A 15,293-nucleotide genomic window follows, 5' to 3' on the forward strand; every position below is an offset into this window, starting at 1 on the left:
CTCTCTCTAGAGTACGAAGGAAGCCAAGTCAGCGACTCCATGGGAGCTATGGGGCTGCAGAACCAACAGATAAAAAATAGGTGCTCAGCACCCACTGGCAGCCAGCTCCTCCCCCACCCACTACAGGCCTTGCTGACAAGCTCCTCCTCTTCCCCTTCAGCACCTCCCACTTGCCAGTGATCAGCTGTTCAGTGGGGTGCAGGAGGCACTGGGTGGGGAGGGGGAGGAGCAGGGACGGGAAGAGGTGGGGGTGGGAGAGGAATGGGGCACGAAAGTGCAGGAAGAGAAGAGATGGGATGGGACGCGGTGGGGGTTTGGGGGAAGGGGTGGAGTGGGGGCAGGGCCTGGGGAGGAAAGGGGGGATTTGTCCCAGACCCCAGACCCCTCCATGGCCGGCCCTGAAGGGAAGCGCTGACTATCACAGTGACAATACAACTGACCAGCATTGCGGGGGAGGCTGAGGGAGATCCGCACCCATCAGGTCTCTTCTCTCCCCCAAGGTGAGCCAGACACTGCTCTCTCCTGGCTCTCACTCTAGCAGCTGGACGCCAAGGAGCCATTTCCCCACAGGAAGTGCATTGAGTGCCCCTGTGGTGCTGGGGGGGCTGGTGCTGCTGCTGGCTCTGGGGCTGGCAGGGGGGTTGATGTCTGCACAGACTCTCAGCTGCCAGGCCGGAGGGGGCACTTGGGACCTTACCAGACTGGCTCAGTGAAGACGGGGGGTTGACAGAGCAATACAGATGCTCTCCAGAGCACGGAGCAGCATCCGCCCATGCAGCCAGGCAATGAGCATTTCCCACAGCCTGGAGCCGAGGGGGAGGCAGCAGCTGCTGTTCCAGCTGCTCGGGGACAGGCTCTGTCAGCCAACAGCCACTTCTTACTCACCACAGCTAAGGTGCCGGGTTCCTCTGGTGGGAGTATGAAGCAGCCATTTGTTTTCCTCTCCTTTTTGTGTGCAACTGCTGACAAAAACATCCCAGACAGAGAAGCAACAGGCCAAAATGCTGTCATGCAGCTGCCAAAGTAGCTCAGTTGGGAGAGCATTAGACTGAAGATCTGAAGGTCCCTGGTTCAATCCCAGGCTTTGGCAAGCCCTTTTGTTCTCCTTTGTGCAGGGGTGGCTTGTTTTGTGGGAGCACAGCAGTGCCTGCGCCCAATGTGAGTTCCTGAGCTTGGGCTCTGCAGTAGGAAAACATAAAAGGGGCGCTTCTGCCCCTAGTTGGCCCACCTGACCTTTAATAATGAGAACTGTCTTTCCCAACATGGTAGGAAGAAAGTGAGGCAGGGTAGCCCTCAGGAATGGTGCCAGAGGGCTGCTAGGCAGTGATAGGCAGGGATTGGGGATGGAAGCTCCTCTGTGCAGGGAAGGGGCATCTGTAAAAGTGACCCCACACACCTCTCCTCCTCTGGGCACCTAGAGCAGAGGCAGCTGGTGCTGACAGCTCCAAGGGAAGCTTAAAAGCCACAGAGCAACTGAGGTCAAGGCTAGAGGAGGGCAGGGCTGTGCCTATGTGTGGCCTTCAGACAGGCACAAAAACACCCTGCCAGGCTGCTCCCTGCCATGCCCAGTACCCACTGAAGGTCACCAGCATGCAGGGCAGCTGCTGATGCTCTGTGGCCAACATCACAAGATGGTAGGAAGGCAGGGCCAGCCCCCATGGTGTGGCCTCTGACTGGTCCCACTCACGGTGCTCACTTTTGCAGTGGGGCAGGAGATTTTTCCCCAAGAGGCTTTTTCCCAGCTGGTGAGCGGCAGAGAAACACCCAGGCTCCCAAGGTGCTATGTAGCAAACCCCCTCAGACACAGGGACTGGCGCACATTTGGAAGAGGGAAACTGCTCTACACACTAGCCCGGGCAGCTGCCCATTTTCTTTGGCAAGTCAGGAAGAGCAAAGGCTAGACCAGAATCACCTGGGGCTTCTGCCCCAGCCTTTGTGACACCCATCCCCCAACTCCTTCCCAGGGCTCTAGCTGAAGCCAGAGCATTGGCCTGAGCAGCCAAGAAGAGGTTCCAGCCCTGAAGGGAGCAGGACTTTTAGCCCAAAGGTAAAACTGGACAAGCACAACCATGAAGGGACTCGAACCCTCAATCCCCTGATCCGAAGTCAGCTGCCTTATCCATTAGGCCACATAAGAAAAGGCTCGCCAGGCACTTCTTTGGAAAAGACAGACACTGATACATCTGACAAAGTGGGGATTCACCCACGAAAGCTCATGCTCCAATATGTCTGTTAGTCTATAAGGTGCCACACGACTCTTTGCTGCTTTTGCAGACACTGTGTTTCTCAGGTCAGCTACTGAGGGGGGGCCAAGATTCTCTGGGCACAAGAAGTCGAGTTTCCAGTGAGATGTGACACTTAATTCTCTGGAGCCAGGTGCAGGGCTTTGGCAGGGAGGCTCAGGCATGGGGGACTGTGGTGCAGCAGATGGACCAGCTGTCTAGGTGCGGAGATTTAATCTCACGGAGGAGGAGGAGGAGGAATCCTGCTGACAGGCAGTGTCCACAGCTGGTGCAACCACTAGGCGAACTAGTCAGCCACCTAGGGTGCCAAGTGTTTCGAGGAACCAAAAGCCACACTCAGAGGAGGCAGTGGAGTGGAGGTGAGCTGGGGCAGGGGGCTGGGGGGAGGTGCGGGGGGAGGGCTGCCTGCAACAAGTAATGGGGGGATGTCTGTGCAGGTGAACCACTCCCTGTCCCAGCTCATCACTGCTCCATCTTCTCCCCCGAGCACGCTGCCCCCGCTCTAATTCTCCTCCCCTCCCAGGCTTGCTGCACTAAACAGCTGATTGGCACCACAAGCCTGGGAGGCAGGAGAAGTGGAGCAGTGCCAGCATGCTCATGGGAGAAGGCGGAGCAGTGGGGAGCTGGGGTGGGGAGCTGCTGCAGCGGGTGTGCCTGGCTCTTCCCCCTCGTCCCTGCCCCTGCTCTGCCCCAGTCCTGCCCTCCCACCCCTGCACTCACTGCATGGTAAGTGGAGTGACCCAGCCCCTGCCTGGTCCACTCCCCTGGTTCCCAGCCATGCAGCCAGTGAGTGCTGTGGGGTGGTTCCCCCCTCCCCCCAAACTTGGGAGCCAGGGGAGTTCTATGGCCCTGGATCTCTCATCCTTCCATCCCCTCCCCTGCCCCCAATATCCCTCTTGGGCTCTGTGGGGCTGGGTCTCTCTCCCTGCCCCTGTGCTCCCCCCTGCACAGCATGTCCTGAGTGACTCAGTTTCCCTGGACCAACATCTCACCACTCCACACATCTCTTCTGTTCCCCACCTCCCTCCACCCCACCCCATTTTCCCTGCACGCCAGGCTGGGTCTCTGCCAACCCCTCTCCTCTCCTCCTGACCCCAATATCTCCTGCCCCTGTGGGTCTATGAGGCTGGGTCTCTCCCTCCCACATTCTCCCCTCATCCCCTCCCCCAATATCTCCCTGCCCCAGGCTGTGACGTGCTATGACGTGTGCTGGGGCTGTGACGTGCTGGGGCCAGGGCTGGGTTTTTGCTGCCCCAAGCGGTGGGGAAAAAAACAACAACCCACGATCACAATCAGTGGCAGCTCCACTGCGCTGCCTTTTTCTTCGGCGGCAGTTCGGTGGCAGGTCCTTCCCTCCGAGAGGGACCGAGGGACCCGCCGCAGAATTGCTGCTGAAGAGCCCGACGTGCCGCCCTTTTCCCTTGGCCGCCCCAAGCACCTGCTTGCTGAGCTGGTGCCTGGAGCCGGCCCTGGCTGGGGCTGTGACGTGCGCTGGGGCTGTGACCTGCTGTGAGCTGCTCAGTCCCCAAGGGCAACTCACTCCCTTGAAACCAGCAGGACAGAAGGTGTCACGTGTCCATGGGCGGGGTTATGCAGATGAGCAGTGGCTGGCGGCAGTAGGGAGAGCAGCGAGATGAACCGAAGGAGCCGGGCAGAGAGAATTCTCTGTGTGTGGACAGAATCCGGTGTGGGGAGTTCGTGTGGGGAGTGCCTGCACCGGAGTCACTTCGGGGCAGTGATTGCCACTGAGCTACGTAGTGACAAAAGGTGTGTGAATGGGGTGTGGTGCCTGGCTGGGAGCAGCTTGTGGTGATAAGAAAAGGGGTGGGAGCAAGAGGTCCTGTCCTAGCAGGGGGTGTATACCCTGAGAGGGTGTTTTGTGGGTGCAAGTAGGTTTGGGGGCTTTTTGCAATGACAAGAGGTAGGGGAGTCTGCAGCTAGAACCCTCCTAACCCCACTAGTTTTCTCTGTGTTGGGGGGGGGGCAGATTCTGTGATGTCACAGTCCCTGGGGGAGGAGTTTGAATCATAACTCCAGAGTGGGAGAACAACTCCCCCCACTCCTGCTCAGTCTCCACTAGGGGGCTGGGCTGGGCTCTCTAGGGAGGGAAGCACAGGGAAAAACAGTCTCCCCTATGGAACCCAGGAGTCCTGGATCCCAGTCCCCCTGCTCTAGACCCCTTCCACTTCCAGAGCCAAGGATAGAACCCAGGGGTCCTGGTGTCCAGCCTCTCCCTGCTCTGACCACTAAACCCCACTGCCCTCCCAGGGTGGTGCAGGGGTCACTGGGTCTGTGTCCCAGCTCTGCTAAGGGCCTTGACTGATTTTCCCAAAGTGCTTCCTTCTGACTCTAGCCGACAAAGTGGGAATTCACCCACAACCGCTCATGCTCCAATACGTCTGTTGGTCTATAAGGTGCCACAGGACTCTTTGCTGCTTTTACAGATCCAGCACATCTGCCCCCCCTGCCTGGTCACTGCCCACCCCCGTGTGGGGGCACCAGCATTGTGCCGAGTCATGATGGGAAATTGTCCAAGCTGGCCCAGGGGAGACGTGTGTGTCCCTGCTGCCCTCTGCTGAGCCCTGCTCTGTGTGTGTGAGTCTGTGACACTGTATCAGTGTGTTGCTGGGCTAACCAGTAGGAAATGGCTTTGCAGGATTTTGTATTCTGCAGCAAGTCACACACACACACACACACACACACAAAGGGACTCACACAATCCCAAGAACACTCACACACAACACACCCAGAGGGACATGTTAGTCCAACCCCCAAAGAGAGAAACAATCACACCCCCAGCCACACTCACAATAACCCCCCACACACACCATAACATTCACAGTTGTGCTCAGAGACACAACTGCACGCAGTTCACTCCCACTGCTCCAAATACAAGGACCTCCTGCCCCACACAGCATGTGCCAAGGCCTGTTGAACTCACTGCCACTGGACAGCTACCAGTGAGAATGACCCCCTCGTGCTGGATCATCTGCTTGGCCCCCCACTCCCTCTCGGGGCACGCTGTGCAGCATGGCTGGGGATTGTGCAATAGCAGGCTGGGGCCGGGTCACTCCACTTCCTGCAGGAAGTAGCCAGCCCCCTGTCCCCCACAGAGGCCTGGGACCAGCCCCCCTCTGCTTCCCCCCACGCAGGCCTGGGGCCTCAGCCTGCTCTGCTCCCCTGGCTCCCAAGTTTGGGGGGAGGGGGGAACCGCCCCACAGCACTCGCCGGCAGCATGGCTGGGAGCCAGAGGAGTGGACCATGCAGTGAGTGCAGGGGCGGGGGGGCAGGGCTGGGGCGGAGCAGGGGCAGGGGCCATGGCAAAGAGCCAGGCAGCCCCCCCTGCAGCAGCTCCCCACCCCAGCTCACCTCCGCTCTGCCTTCTCCCCTGAGCACGCTGGCGCCGCTCCACTTCTCCTGCCTCCCAGACTTGCGGTGCTAATCAGCTGTTTAGTGCGGCAAGCCTGGGAGGGGAGGAGAATTAGAGCGGGGGCAGCGTGCTCAGGGGAGAAGACGGAGCAGAGGTGAGCTGGGACAGGGAGCAGTTCCCCTGCATGCCCCCACCCCCGTTACTTGCTGCGGGCAGCCCTCTCCCTACACCCCCCAACCCCCTGCCCCAGCTCACCTCCACTCCTACGCTGCCTCTTCCCCCAAGACCCCTCCTCCCGCTCACTGCTCTCGGCCCCCTCCCCACCCTCACTCACCCTTACGGTCATTACAAAGTGGCAAGGCAGAGCCCTCCCATTTTGAAAAGTCCTGGGGTGTTGTTCGCCCCTGTTCAGGCACCCCTGGGGCCCTGCACTTCACACAGCTCTCCCTGATTTCAGCTGTTAGTGAGGGAGCCTCACTGCTAGCGCAGACTGGGCAGTTTGTTGGATGAGAGACACTGTCCCAAAGCAGGACTAATGCTCAGACCTGGTGATCAGTGATTTCAGATCTGTTGGTCTGCAGCAAGACTCTACAGTGAGTCTTAAGTCAGCTCTGTTATTACACAGGGACGAGCAAAAGGGTGAAATGGTGCCTGGAAGCCTTAAGAAGAATCCACCCCACCAAGTACAATGCTTGTCGCTACCGGCTCTTAACCCCACTGAGAATGTTTTGGGGTCACTCCTCGCCTTTATCAACCTAGGGGACTGAGAGACTAGCAATTAACAGGTGCCCCAGTGGCACAATTGGTTAGTGCACAGTACTTATAGGGCAGTGCTGAGAGGAGCTATGCTGAGGTTGTGAGTTCAAGCCTCACCTGGAGCACTGGTTTTCATTAGCCAAATGGCTTCACCCCCTCATTTGGCCCTATGGAATGTAGAATTCCAGCCCTGGGGACATTGAAGCAGGGTAGGAATCAAAAATGCCCCTTCACTTATTACCTCCTCTCCAGAGTGCAGGTCAGAATCTACAATCCTTTCTCCCCCACCAGCCCCTGTGCCAGGATCCCTCAAGCAGAGCCTGGAGTCCTGCCCATCCTTGACCCCTGAACCTGGAGGGAGAGGAGCAAGGAGCCATTGTTAGAGGGCTTTGGCTTTCCCTTCCCCTGCCCACTTCCCTGGCTCTTGTCACACAGACAGCAAGCAGCAAAAGACCAGAACTCCGAAGTGCAGACAAAGGGATGTTTACTGGGGTTAGTTTCCAAGCAAGCAGATTCCAAAGCCCTTCACACCAGTCAGGCTTATCTCTATACACCGACAGAGTCTGTTCCCCTGTGTTCCCTTCCCAGCTCTGACACCACAGAGCATTTACCCCACATTCCTACAGACAATTCTTTCCTGGGTGCTGGCTGGTGAGTCTTGCCCACATGCTCAGGGTTTAGCTGATCACCATATTTGGGGTCAGGAAGGAATTTTCCTCCAGGGCAGATTGGCAGACACCCTGGGGGGTTTTCACCTTTCTCTGCAGCGTAGGGCACGGGTCACTTGCTGGAGGATTCTCTGCACCTTGAAGTCTTTAAACAATGAGTTGAGGACTTCAATAGCTCAGACATAGGTCAGGGGTTTGTTACAGGAGTGGGTGGGTGAGAGTCTGTGGCCTGCGTTGTGCAGGAGGTCGGACTAGATGATCATAATGGTCCCTTCTGACCTTAAAGTCTATGAGTCTATGAGCTCTGACACTGCAGAGTGTTTACCCCATGTCCCCCTTCCCAGCTCCGACACTGCAGAGCCTTGCCTGTGTCCCTGTCCCCCGTTCCCTATTCCCATCCCACCGTTAGCAAGCATGATTCCAATTTCCCTGCCCACTGCCTGTTTGACCCCAGTTTATACAGTAATATTCTCAGCGAGACCTTAACCAATCATTTTACTGAAATGTAATTAACCAATTCTAACCTATTGTAACAGAATTCTCTAACCAATTACATCCCACTCCCCTAATTAACTTACACCCAGCAAAATTAATTCTGCAGCAGACAGAAACAATTAGAGGACCAGACAGATTGACAACAGAAAAGCGGGGGCCATAAAGATAAACCCTACAGAAATGACAGTTTCATAATCACAACCATTGAGAAGGGAATTCTTGCCAGACCGGATGCTCCCTTAAGATCTGTTTCTTTATCTGGTGGTGATGGGCACTATTGGGACAGGATCGTCTTCCTAACAGCCCAACCCCACCTTAGTTCAGTGTGACGGGTTTGGGAGGTGAGGATGTGACCGTTCACTTCCCAGCGTATGGCTGCCCCTGCTGCTTAGCCAAAGGCCTTAGCCTACTGTCAAGGTTTTTTCCCCACTCTGAACTTTAGGGTACAGATGTGGGGGACCTGCATGGACCCTTCTAAGCTTAATTACTAGCTTAGATCTGGTAACACTGCCATCATCCAGAAGTTAGTGTCTGGAATACTTTCCGTCCCCCCCAAAATATTCCCCTCCCTGGGCAGCCTTGAGAGGCTTCACCAGTTCCCTCGTGAACACAGATCCAAACTCCTTGGAACTTAAAACAAGGAGAAATTAACTATCCCCACTTCTTTCCCCGCACCAATCCCTGGTGAGTCCAGATCCAATCCCCTAGGATCTTAAAACAAGGAAAAATCATTCAGGTTCTTAAAAGAAAAAACTTTTAATTAAAGAAAGAAAGATAAAAATCATCTCTGTAAAATCAGGATGGAAAATACTTTACAGGGTACTCAGATTTATATAGCCCAGAGGAAACCCCTCTAGCCTTAGGTTCAAAGTTACAGCAAGCAGAGGTAAAATCCTCTCAGCAAACAAGGATCATTTACAAGTTGAGAAAACAAAAATAAGACAAACGCCTTGCCTGGCTAATTACTTACAAGTTTGAAACATGAGAGACTGATTCAGAAAGATTTGGAGAGCCTGGATCGACGTCTGGTCCCTCTTAGTTCCAAGAGCGGACAACCCCCAAAACAAAGAGCACAAAGACTTCCCTCCACCAAGATCTGAAAGCATCTTGTCCCCCTATTGGTCCTCTGGTCAGGTGTCAGCCAGCTTTATGGAGCTTCTTAACCCTTTACAGGTAAAAGAGACATTAACCCTTAACTATCTGTTTATGACATCTCCGAACAAGGGCTCAGACTCTCCTAGGGAGAGAAGGCCCAGACACAGGCAGACTGGGATTTTGGTTTTGTTTTATACCCCTGTCACTGGCTAAGTGATAAAAATACACCTAAGTTCTTAAAGTCTAGGCCTGTATAGGCAGCCTGAATATCTTTATTCTAACAGCTATCCGTCCCTGTGGAAAAATGATCTATTCAAGATTGTCCCTAGACATTTTGGTGCCCTACACAGCACCCCGTCCCCCAGCCTGAGCTGGCAGAGCAGAGCAGGCTGGGGCCAGGTCACTCCACTTCCTGTCACTGGGTGTCACAGCTGCTTCATGGGAAACACGCTCTGTGCCTTACCCAGATTGGTGGGAAACACACACTGTGTATTACCGTGACTGGTCCGTGGGTGTCACTGCTCGTAGAGGGCAGACACACGCTGTGCATTACGCCACCTGACCAGTGGGTGTCACTGCTGTATCAAGGGAAACACCTTCTGTGCATTACCCTGAATGACCACGAGGTGTCACTGCTGCTCCAAGGGAGACATAAGAACGGCCAGACTGGTTCAGATGCAAAGTCCATCTAGCCCAGTATCCTCCTGTCTTCTGACAGTGGCCAGTGCCAGGTGCCCCAGAGGGAATGAACAGAGCAGGGAATCATCAAGTGATCCATCCCCTGTCGCCCATTCCCAGCTTCTGGCAAACAGAGGCTACAGGCACCATCCCTGCCCACCCTGGCTAATAGCCCTTGATGGATCTATCCACCATAAACTTATCTAGTTCTTTTTTGAACCCTGTTATAGTCTTGGCCTTCAATCATGCTCTTGCAAGGAGTTCCACAGGTTAACTATGCAACTGCCCTAAGTTTACCCCCCCTCCCCTGGCCAGGTTGTATATGGAAAAGAGGATGAGGATGAGGAGAGCCATGATGTGTCTGTCACTGGCTGGTGCCTCAGTTTCCTCTAGGCAGCAGTGCTGCAGGCTCTTTTGGTCTGTGCCCATGCAACTGTGTCTGGGTAAGGGGGAGTAGAGGCTCATGCTTCCCAGCCCCACGTCCCACCCCCAGGAGCTGGGGAATCCAGGCCAAATTTAACCCTGGTAGCTGGGCCGGGACTAGCCTGGGCTGGGGGAGGAATTGGGAGGGAGACAGATGCACCTGCTGTGAGGGAAGATCCTCCCATTCCCTGACAACCCCTTTCACTCCTTGCAGCACGGCACCCCCTAGCATTTCTTTCTCTGTCATGGGAGCTGTCTGCTGCCTGCTTCTCCCTTAGCATCGTCTCTCCGCACCCTGGGGCAGTGGCATTACCCATCCTGTGTAAACAGGCAGGCCCCAGTGTGCCCCATGGCACTGCCCTGCAATTGTGGGGGCAGCTGTTGGACGGAGCCATATCGAAATATGGGGGTGGGCAAGGCTGGGGACCAGGACTCCTGGGTTCTCCCCTCAAATGTGGGAGAGGAGTAGTAGATTAGGGGGTAGAGTGGGGGAGGGGCAGGGCTAGGATCCAGGGCTACTGCTTTTTCTCATTTTCTCCACCTCTTGCAGCCTCTGGTTTTCTCCACCTCGGTCCTTTCAGTGCATTTCTTCTTCCAAATTCATTTGCTGACTTGTGTAACTCACCCCAGAGGTGGCTGCATCTCAGTGTTGGGTGAGGCACCCTTGGCTGCATCACCTCCTAACCGCGTCTCTCTCCCCCTTCTGGTGACCCTGCAGCACTCGGCAAATATCCACAAGCTCATGGGGCACTTTGAGCACTGGGCAGGCAGGGGCCAGGCGCCCAGCCCTCCCTCCAGAGAATGGGACCCAGCACTCCCTACTTTTTACAGGGATTAAAAAGGGGCAAAGGAAGGCAAATCAGAGGAGGGGGTGGCCAGAATCTGAGCAGGGGGTGGAAATTGACTGATCGGGGGGTCAAGCAGCTGGAGGCAGAATTAGGAGAGGGACTAAAGGGCAAAGTCAGGGAGGGGGGGAAGGAGCCGGAGTTAAGCCCAGAGGGAGGCGCTGCCAGAGGGTTAAACCCCGGCACAGGCAGGGACAGAGGGGTAACAGTTATCCCGGTGGGCTGAGTCTCCAGTGTTTGCAAATATGGGTGGGGGGAACAGAGGGCTTTTTTATTTCCCCTCTCACAGGCAGCACCTCTCAGCATGGGCTTCCCAGGGCTGGGCTCTTAAAGGCACAGGCATCCCACTGCCTAGACACTGCAGCTCCTCTCTGATGTAACCTACTGAGGTGCTGCAGTAGGAGACTCAATTCAGTGAAACTGGCCATTCCCTATATGCCCCCCAGTCAGGGGGCTGTGCACCCCCTTCCCTGAATTTCCCCAACACCCCCTCCCTCAGTGGTCAGGTAGTTACATGCAGCGCTGCCAATGTTGTCATTGGTTGCAAATTTGAATGGAAATTGAAACGTTAACAGACACTTTAAAAGCAGATACAACGTATGAAAACTACTTGTACCTGAGAAAGTAAAATAGGTTTGGAAAGTCTGGACAAAGCCGGGTTTCCTCACCCAGCTGTTGTGTTTGCTGACAATGTCGGTGCATTGGCTTGGGCAGTGTTGGCCAACCTTAGAATTTCAAATGATGATTTGTAAGCGAGGTGTGAATGAGCTCTCCCCTGACAGCTACTGATGACCAGGGTTGGGAGGAGGCTTTGGGACCAGACTGTATTTACATGAACTCACCTACTCTGCTGAGGTATCCAGCAGACAGAGCTGGGCTGCCTCTGCTCTAGGTTCCCGGAGGAGGGAAGGTGTGTGGGGCTCCAGCCTGGGACTCTTCCTCCTGCCAAGCCCTGACTATTAATCCCAGCCCTGGCACTCCTTTCTTCAGGCGCCATGTGGGCCAGAAGAAAAGTGTGGTAGGAAGCACAAGGGCTAAGCTTGTGAACATCAGGTGCAGCAGCAAGAATCCCAAATATCAGGGTAGCAAGTTCTAGAGCCCTAACCCATTGTGGCCATCGCAGCCAAAGACCTGGCTCTAGGAGGTGTGAGTCACCCAGCAGGAGGGGAAAGATTCACTCTTACACAGCTGGAGACAGGGAAGTTGAGCTCTGGGGCTTTACCACAAGCATGGGTGGCAAGTTTGTAGAAATTTTGGTGGTGCCCAGAACCCACCCCCCAACTGCACCCCCACCCCCCTAAGGCTCTGGGAGGGGGTTTGAGGGGGAGGTCTGGGGTGCAGATCCTGGGCTGGGGATTAGGGTGCAGGAGGGATGCAGGGTGGAGGCTTTGTGATTGAGTTTGGGGGTGGGAAGGGGAGGAGGTGGACCATCTGGGAGGGAGTGGCAGGGGTGAGGGGCTGAAGATGGGGGGTTCACGACTGGGAAAGAGGGATAAGGGATCTTAGGGCTGGGGGTGTTGGAAAGGCTCAGGGCAGCCTGCCTTTCCATTAGTGGAGAGCAGGTACTAGGACCCTGGGCCAGCAGTTCTGCCCAGAATCGCTCTACTCCAGCAGCAGGAGCAGGCAGGGGACAGGCGCATGCTGCTTTTTGTCAGGCAGGGACATAGCTCAGCAAGAGGGGACATACAGGGGGAGGGGTGGCAGGCAGAGCACAGGGAAGATACCCAGCTCCAACTATTGCTGGAGCAGGGCCCCCAGCCCTGAACATTCCTGGAGCCTGAGCACCGCAAATGTATATAACCTGCTGCCTATGACCACAAACCAACACAAGGTCCCACTGAGATTTGAACTCAGATTACAGGATTCAAAGTCCTGAGTGCTGCCCATTACACCATGGGACCAGCTTGTGCTGCCTTCTCTGCACATCGGTGACCCTCATGGGGCTGGCTTGTGTAAGGGGCTCTTGGCCCTTTACTAAAACTTAGTGTGTGTGTGGGGGGGGGTTGGTTGGCTAGTTCCCAGCACCAATAGAAGGGGGAAGGATCAATGGGAAATCAGGACCCTGAGACTGACAGTCCCCAGGGACAATGGGGAGAGGCCAAAGCTCCAAGTTAGCTGCACTGACAGGCCAGGCAGTGTAATGAGGGAGTCACCAGGCCAGGGGGTCCCATCCTCCATGTGAGCTGGAACTGCCTGGGCCAGAGTGGGGCAGAGCTAAGGAGAGAGCAGGAGCCTGAGAAGAGCCGGGGAGCAGAGCTGTGCAGGTGTAGTGCCAGAAACTGCTGCATGTAGGAATTTGCAACCTGTAGCAGTTACTGATACCTGAGGTTGTTCTTATTTGCTGACTTGTCCTAACTGGCTAAAACTTGACAGTGGTTTCTCTAGCAAAGGCCAGTCCCTGGCCCCTTGGTCCAGACATCCTCCTTCATATCAGGCTAGGGTGACCAGATGTCAAAGATGAAATATCGGGACACGGGGGGCGGAGTAAAAAAAAAAGCCGGAGGGCCGCCCCGCCGCCAAGCGGCAGTGGCACAGCCCCATCTCCAACCAACTCTCAGCTCTAACCCCCGCTACACCCCCAGCTCCCCCATCCCCTCACTCCTGGGCCCAGCCTGGGCTCCGAGCTCTGCAGCCGAGCCATGATCCGGGCCCTTCCTGCAGCTCCCGGGCAAGGGGTGAACCAGGCAGCTCCCGACAGGAGCGTGTCCACCCCATGTATGTCTCTGCCCCCCACCCACCTGGTCCCTGCCTGCTCCGCGCTGCCCCCAACCCCACTGCGCTGCCCCGCAGGCTGCAGGGCTGAAGCAGCTTCCGCACTGTGCTCCCGGCCATGGCCATGGCCTGTGTGCAAACCTGGGAGGAAGGAAGAATGCCGCGTGCTTGGGAAAGAGGCAGAGCCAGGGCAAGGATTTGGGGAGGGATCCAATGGGGCAGTGAGGGGGTGGGGCTGGGGGCAGGGCCAGGGCCAGGATTTGGGGAGGGATCCAATGGGGGAATGAGGGGGCGGAGTTGGGGAGGGGGAAAATATCCCTCCAGACTATGCCTGTGTGTCGGAGCAGAGGACAAAGTTATTTGTTTGTCCAGGGTCCCGACCAAACATCGGTTGGGATGCGGGACAAACAAGCAAATATCAGGACAGTCCCGATAAAATCAGGACGTCTGGTCACCCTACCTCAGGCTTCAAGTTGAGAATCATTTCCCATTCCTGCTCTGCAGGAGGGGAGACTTTTAAATGCGCTGTCTGTGCGACTGCACATGGCTAAGCAAAGAGAACAAACCCCAATCTCCCCTCGTGCTTTGGGAGCCAGGTTTGCGGTGGGAATTCTGTAGTTCAGATGACTTCACATCTGGGCATTGTGATTTTTTACCAGTTTCTCTGGCATTGGGGGCATTTTTGTGTTCACAGCTGTGATGGCCGAGTGGTTAAGATGTGGGAGTTGAAATCCAATAGGGTTTCCCTGCGCAGGTTTGAATCCTGCTCCCAGTGAGGCCTGTGTTTTAGCCAGTCTCTCACCCCGGCAACACCTCTGTACAACCCCCTGAGACACTCTCAATTCTCTCCCCCTCCCCCCACAAGTAAATCCTGTTCTGCTCCTTTCATAGAGATCCCTGGGACACCACCTCACACTGTGTCCCTGAGGGGTCAGGCAAACTCTCAGCACCTGAAGCCTCTGGTACTCACCTGGTGCCCCATAGATCAGCCATAGCCCTGGTTCTGTTCCTCTCTCTAGAGTGCAAAAGGAGCCAAGTCAGCGACTCCTTGGGAGCTATGGGGCTGCAGAACCAACAGAGAAAAACTAGGTGCTCAGCTCCTACTGGCAGCCAGCTCCTCCCCCCACCCACTACAGGCCTTGCTGACAAGCTCCTCCTCTTCCCCTTCAGCACCTCCCACCTGCCAGTGATCAGCTGTTCAGTTGGGGGCAGGAGGCGCTGGGTGGGGAGGGGAAGGATCAGGGACAGGAAGAGGTGGGGGTGGGAGAGGAATGGTGCAGGAAGGGAAGAGATGGGATGGGGTGGGGACTTGGGGGAAGGGGTGGAGTGGGGGCAGGGCCTGAGGAGGAAAGGGGGGGGATTTGTCCCAGACCCCTCTAGGGCCGGCCCTGAAGGGAAGCACTGACTATTACAGTGACAATAAAACTGACCAGCCTTGCGGGGGAGGCTGAGGGAGATCCGCACTCATCAGGTCTCTTCTCTCCCCCACGGTGAGCCAGACACTGCTCTCTCCTGGCTCTCACTCTAGCAGCTGGATGCCAAGGAGCCATTTCCCCACAGGAAGTGCATTGAGTGCCCCTGTGGTGCTGGGGGGGGCTGGCGCTGCTGCTGGCTGTGGGGCTGGCAGGGGGTTGATGTCTGCACAGACTCTCAGCTGCCAGGCCGGAGGGGGCACTTGGGACCTTACCAGACTGGCTCAGTGAAGACGGGGGGTTGACAGAGCAATACAGACGCTCTCCAGAGCACGGAGCAGCATCCGCCCATGCAGCCAGGCAATGAGCATTTCCCACAGCCTGGAGCCGAGGGGGAGGCGGCAGCTGCTGTTCCAGCTCCTGGGGGACAGGCCCTGTCAGCCAACAGACACTTCTTACTCACCCCAGCTAACGGTGCCGGGTTCCTCCGGTGGGGGTGTTGAGCAGCCGTTTGTTTTCCTGTCCTTTTTGTCTGCAACTGCTGACAAAAACATCCCAGGCAGAGAAGCAACAGGCCAAAATGCTATTATACAGGT

At 56.1% G+C, this 15,293-nt stretch overlaps 3 non-coding genes across 3 annotated transcripts; 2 read left to right on the top strand and 1 right to left on the bottom strand.

The window, feature by feature from the left end:
- Nucleotides 1-1,017: 1,017 nt before the first annotated feature.
- TRNAF-GAA lies at nt 1,018-1,090 on the top strand. The gene has a single exon. It is a non-coding gene; the product is annotated as a tRNA-Phe (tRNA).
- Nucleotides 1,091-6,400: 5,310 nt separating this feature from the next.
- On the top strand, nt 6,401-6,494 carry TRNAI-UAU. Its single transcript has 2 exons — nt 6,401-6,438; nt 6,459-6,494. It is a non-coding gene; the product is annotated as a tRNA-Ile (tRNA).
- Nucleotides 6,495-12,402: 5,908 nt separating this feature from the next.
- TRNAQ-UUG lies at nt 12,403-12,474 on the bottom strand. The gene has a single exon. It is a non-coding gene; the product is annotated as a tRNA-Gln (tRNA).
- Between the last annotated feature and the right edge of the window lie 2,819 nt (nt 12,475-15,293).

Source organism: Gopherus evgoodei, unplaced genomic scaffold, assembly GCF_007399415.2.
Source record: "Gopherus evgoodei ecotype Sinaloan lineage unplaced genomic scaffold, rGopEvg1_v1.p scaffold_228_arrow_ctg1, whole genome shotgun sequence".
NCBI classification, from domain to species: domain Eukaryota; kingdom Metazoa; phylum Chordata; order Testudines; family Testudinidae; genus Gopherus; species Gopherus evgoodei.